The sequence below is a fragment of the Octopus bimaculoides genome, chromosome 19 (genome assembly GCF_001194135.2).
Source record: "Octopus bimaculoides isolate UCB-OBI-ISO-001 chromosome 19, ASM119413v2, whole genome shotgun sequence".
Lineage (NCBI taxonomy): Eukaryota > Metazoa > Mollusca > Cephalopoda > Octopoda > Octopodidae > Octopus > Octopus bimaculoides.
In genome coordinates, this window is record NC_068999.1 from 15,274,744 (window position 1) to 15,281,262 (window position 6,519).

Here is a 6,519-nt window from a genome sequence, read left to right on the forward strand (position 1 = left end):
ATATATATATATATGATTGAATGTATGTATGACCGCATACTAAAGTTCAAATGAATAACTTTATTGACATGAAGTATTCCCAATGATGACATACGTCATAGACAAACCAATTCTACTCTATGCAATATGTTCATCTATGTATTTTTGGTAATGAAATAAAATCGGGTCCTAAACAGCCTTTGAAATAATACGCCAGAGATACATTACAATACATGCTGACAACTGTGTACCTAGTATGGAATGTTTATTTCCCATCGTTAAATCATTTACTCGTATGTGTTTGCATGTGTGCGAGTGAGCCTGTGTGTGAGTGTATGCATGCGCTTCTGTGTGTGCGTGTTCGTGCGTGTGCATGTGGGTGTTTATATGTGTATATGTGTGTGTAAGTCACTTATGATTGTAAAGCAGATTTTTACCTTACTTGTAATTTTCTGTGTTTTATGATATTCATGTTTAATGAACGGTGATCTTGAAATAATGAAACACAATTGTCTATTACAGTATCTAAAAAAAGTCAGGAGTGTTGTAATTGGTCATGCAGTTTGCGATGCGTTACAGCATGTGATTGATAAGAACTGGCCGACCCACTTTTATGTGAGTGTTGTCGAAAGGGTTAGGATAAAATGTTCGCTAGAACACACACACATATTTGGACTACATCACTGAAAGGAAGAACATGTTTGAATGTCTGAATAGTTTAGAGCAGAGCATCAGGTTTGTAATAAAGTGGACTTTAAATGAACCTCAAAACTTAATAAGGTTTTCAAGATTGTGCTTGTAAGTTTTCAAAATTACTCGTGATGTTTTTATTATGCTCATTTTTGTGATTGGGCTTACGATATGTTATCGATATGCACCACGAATGTTTCGAAATAGTCCCCTTCCACAGTATTGTACCGGTCCCAGCCTTCATTCTGCTTTTGGAATCCGGCCTGAAAGTTGTTTTCCATAAGCGAGTGGAGGATCTTCCACGATTCGCTCTTCATCTTAAAAAGCGACACCATGCTACTTTTGACCGAAAACTCAAGTATAAGGAGAGCTCGGTATCTGGGTGCATTATCCATCTGAATAATCCAATTTTTGCGTTCTACAGAACCGATCACTTTCACGGAATGTCCTCTCTGAACCGTATCAAAACGTCGCAGTAGAACTCTCGATTGACGGTCTGGCTCCGGAGGACGAATACTCGATGCTCAATACCACGAATGTCGGGAAAATAATGAGCATTTTCTTGGTTGAGCATTTATTTCTTCATATATTTTACGGATATATATGTGTTCTTGAGTAAAACAGATCATCTCACTCTGCTCTGGTATACCGTGCACCTGTTCAATCAGCGTCGACTTAATGGTGAGAGCGAGCTAATATATAGCACATATTTGATCAATATAAATCATGTGTGCAGGCCGTTCGCCAAAAGCTGATCACTCATACGCCATCTTCGACGAGCGAGTCCATCATATATACACTTTATATATACGTGTGTGAGAGTGTGTGTGTGTGTGTGCGCGCGCGCGTACCTTTGTGATGTGTGTTCGCGTATACTTATACATATATACGCCCTATGTATGTATGCATGCATATATGTATGCATGCCTGTACGTATATGTGAATGTATGTATGTACGAATATGTAAGTGTATATGTATATTTTATTTAGAATCAGTATACAAAACGAATTATATATTCAAAGCAAAATTATTGATTTTGCTTGTCTGAAAGTGAAACCGTATATTCACAAGAATTCTTTTGTTGCCATTTTAAACTATAATTTCGTTATCTAAAATAAACTCAATCAAGTTCAGTAACCTGAAACTTGTTTGGCATTGGCGATTACTAACTTAATAAGATTTCTCTTAAGCACGGTCAGGTAAACTATTATTCATCAAAAATTAGTAAGTCTAATTAATGTTTGACAATTTCAATTAATAAACGAGTAACCAACATTGATGCAAACATTAAATATTGCCCTCAAAATATTTAATTATGATTATTGTTGTTGTTATTGCTGTTCATTCTACTGTTATTAATCACCGGAGCTGAAAGCGTTTTGAGAGGTCCGTATGTTTGTGACTTGTTTTCCTTTCAATAGCGTTGCATTAATTGATTTTATTGCTTTATCTTGTTTTTAAGTCGACCAGTACTGTGATGGACTGGTCGACCTCTGTTCTTATTCGCCTAAAACGAAACATTTAAAAACGTTTTTTTACAGAAAAAGAAAGATTATGGAAGGCTTACAGAATTTCGTCCTTAACAACCGGTTGAGAAAAGAAAGCCAATTGTTGTTTTGAAGATGAAGCAATAATATCAATAGGACCAACAACAGGGCAGCAACATCGTCAGCTGCAGCAGTAACATCAAAATTACCAGCAACAACAACGATGTCAATAATAGCACCAATAACAACCTGAATACTAGTAGCTGTATAAATATACAACGGAAGTCAAGTTATATAGTAGAGTGCAGTAGGAAAGCAGTGCCTCCCACGCCCAGATTCGCCCGCTGGTTGGGTATGAGATCATTGCCTCCGTTTAACCTTTTGTGGAAGCAAGTTCAGGTTGTAGAAATGGACCACTTCTACCACGACAAAACGCAATGACAGCAAAGGCAACAACGACGAAACCAATAGCAGAGTAGTAGCACCATGGAAAACACAACTAAAATCATTCCTTTAAGGTGTTGCAAAAATATTGATCTAGTCCTAATGGCAAAAAGCAACAGCATCGGGCTGTAGAAGAATTCACACATCAGCACGCAAAGAGGTAAACATACACTAATAATATCAGAACATCTTATAATGCAAACTGGAAGAAAAAATAGTAATATAAAGCTGCGTATCTTTCTGCAAGCACGAACTGGGGTGTTTCTGTTGAAATGTGCTTGAGAAGCATCGGGGGAAGACATTGATTGTGTGATATATATCAGCTAATGGTATTATACAACAGGGATTTTTCATATTGAAAGCATGTCCAGTTTTCATATAGGTAAGAAAAGTTTACAATGATACGAATCTAATTGGGACGCAGCGTGATCAGTGTAAAATTGAATAATGTGTACCTAAAAAACATATTTTAAGTAGTTGCTGAAATGAAATGTATTGAAGAATGCTACCAAGCCGTTTAACATACAGAGAGGTACCCCAAAAGAAACTGGAATTTTGCAATATTATTTTATTCACTTAGATTTACATGTTTACACTTTTATCGCCTTCAAATTATTCTCCATTTGAAGCAATGCATCGGTCCAGACGCATATTCCGCTGTTCGAAGCAGTCTTGGATCTCATGTGAAGTGGTACCATTTAACGCATCAGTAGTTTTTTTTCTTCACCTCTTCCACACCTGCAAGTTCCATAGTACTATCTTTTGCCACCAGAGGCGACCTTCGAAAGAAGGTCCGGATCAACTTCCAACTGTGGTTTTAGTTCATGACACGCATTTAATCACAACAGCCTTATCAGCAAGTTCATCAGTTGTTCAGTGGAGGTCCTCCAAGATCAGTTCATGAAATTTGATGATGTTTTCCTTCGTTCAGGAGGTCTACGGTTGCTCTAGACGATGCTGGTCTTCAAGCAACAATTGCCCATTCCTAAAGCGTGGAAACCTCTTGTAAACTTGTGCTTTGCTCATGGCAGCGGCCTTGTAAGTTGTTTGAATCATGCCAACTGTTTCGACCGTCGTCTTCCCCAGCAGAAAACAAAAGGGATTGTGACCTACCACAAGAATATCTGACCCTTCTCACTTCCGTAATTTTTTTCTAAATTAGTCTTGCTATTCACAGGCGGTGCGAATGCACATTGCCTTGAAATGTGATCCACCTATTCAACGATCATGTGTCCCGAGATACAACGGTTGTTGCCATCAGGAAGCCCAGAAATAATCAGCGAGAAACATAGCTGCCCAGTTTCGTCGTCTATGGTGTGTTGGCTCAAGATCAGCAGGTGTAGAAGCTATGTTGCTATTGAAAGGTTGGGATCGGGATCGCACGATACGGATAATCTTCCTAGATTCAATAGATAACATTACTGCGCTGTGTGGCAATCATCAAAGTAAACGGGCAACAAAGGACATACTCACGGCTGTTGAGAAGGCGATGGCCATCGTCTATAAGTGGAACGCAAGTGACTCTCTCGATGATGTTGTCACCACAAGAATTAAGGCAGTTCTTCCTAACGCATTGCCAACAACATCAGCAGCTACTAAGTACCATACCATGCGTGTCTACTACCAAGTCCAAGAATGGCAGGTGAACACACTGAATGCTGAAGATTGGGGTGGAAGCTCTCAGCTGGAACGTTTAAACGACTTATCTGTGACCCTGCCCTGCACCACAGTCGTTGTTAACTCTAGTGCGGTGTGCTTGCAAGTCAGATTGTGGGATGCTTCGCTGTAGCCGTCGCCGGTATGGGCTTTCATGCTCACCTGATTCTGGGTGAAGAGATGTTTGTCAGAACAATGATTGTAACAATGCTGGGGATGGAGATAACCACAGTGTCTGACTGAAGAAGTAACTGAACTGACGGATATTGTGGACCGTAAGCTTTTACTGTATAGCATACACTTGTGCCTAACTATTTATTTAATTTTCTTTCTTTCTTATCCATTGATAATGTCAATATAAACAAAAGCCCGTGAGATTAGGAGTTTTATTTTATCCTGTGGAAAACAATTCTATTGTGGATGTATATGTGTGTGCACGGAATGGGTGTAAGAGATAGTCATTTTTTTTAATTTATGGGAGGAGGGTTAAATCATTTTTACTACTTTTACTTGAATGATTAACCATGAACACATAGCTAAGGGTATTTGTTTGTTTTGGAATATTTTTATTAGTTAAGAACCTACGACCATTTGAAGTTGCGCCAAGTTTTAAAAAGAATGGTAAAATAATGATGTTCTTTCATTGTGTTCCACACAGATGACTTTTGAGACATTTAGTATATTATAAACATCCTTGATTCAAAACGAACAACACTGGTTTCGTTTCTGTTGCAATTAGTGGTGGGTCCTGTTGTACATTTACTGGACTAAAATACATATCCAGGCAAACATTTAGAGAAAGAGAGGTAAGAATTGTGCAATAAGTTGAAGTAAGAAAATTATCAGATATATCCAGACATAGACCCGGATAAGGTAATCCGTTCATTAATTTACCTTGTAACGAGGAGTTAGTAACAGAAGAAAATAAGTTAATGTTGCAATCAAAATTTGGCACAAAATTAGTTTTAATAGATTAATATTAACTGCTTGCCTAAAAAATGTGTCTAAATGTTTTCATTGTAAACCACAATTCCTTTATTAACAATTTTCTTTAACAGACTTGTCTTTCAATTATACATTACTTAAAACTCTGAGATAAATGTTTTTTGGCTACAATAGACAGCATTAGTAAATTTAATCAATAAATATCCTTTCAATAGGGCAGATACTCTGCCAATGCATTCTTGTGTGGTTTGTACTTATAAGTCTATAAACGATTTTGTATAAGCTATAGAAAGCTATATTTCGAAAGCTTGCATTTGAATCTTACCGTGTTTTCTCTGTTGACTTGAAATGTCGTAAAATGTATGCATTGTTGAAAATCCGTATGAAATAGGAAATACCTGACGAATTCGATGGTAGCCTACCAGGAGGGCTGCTATCCGAATTATTCGACATTTGTTAAGTTTCCAACGGATTACAAAGATTCTGAAACATTGTATACTAAACAGAAAGCTACTGGTTACCTAGGATAATTTCCTGAAACAATTTGTAAACTGGTTTGAATTTGAACGAGTTCATTTTCTTTCCGGTTAATCACAGAAAGCAAGTGTGGTGAGCAGCTCGTTTAAGGAAAAGACACCTCAATAGCTTTATCTAATTATCATAGCTACACATGAGAAATAGTCAATGCGGAATTTTCTACATAGCCGCATAACTTTACAAAATAGCGGCTGAATCTCATTTATATATTCCCTAACATGTTACAAATAAATGGAACATATTCGATAACATAACATTAGATGTACGGCATAAGAAAAAAAATAAAGATGCATAAAATGACATAATGTGAAATAAAAATAACAGATAATATATTACGTAAAAAAAGATGATATACAGAATAGAAATGATATACTGCGCAAATAAGAATAAAAAATATTCGCAACGGGCAGCCTTTGATGATGTATATAGAGGTTCAGAGGCGACGTGGGGAACAGATATTACGAGTCAGACAAGTAGTATGATGATAATAAAAAATAGACAGTGAACTTCACAAGTAGTAAAAATGAAATGCGACTGTCTTGCTGTGAGGTCAGACAATATAATTCTTCCATAAAACTAAAATACATACTACATCTACATACACACAGATACGGCGTATGTGTATATTTCGTAATTATCTTTCATTTTCTGTTAAGACAGTCAAGATATATTAAAGAATAATGTGCTCTAACATGTCTGGTAATAATATATATGTATGTGTGCGCGCGTGTGTGTGTGTGTGTGCGCGCGTGTGTGTGTGTGTGTGTGTGTGTGTGTGTG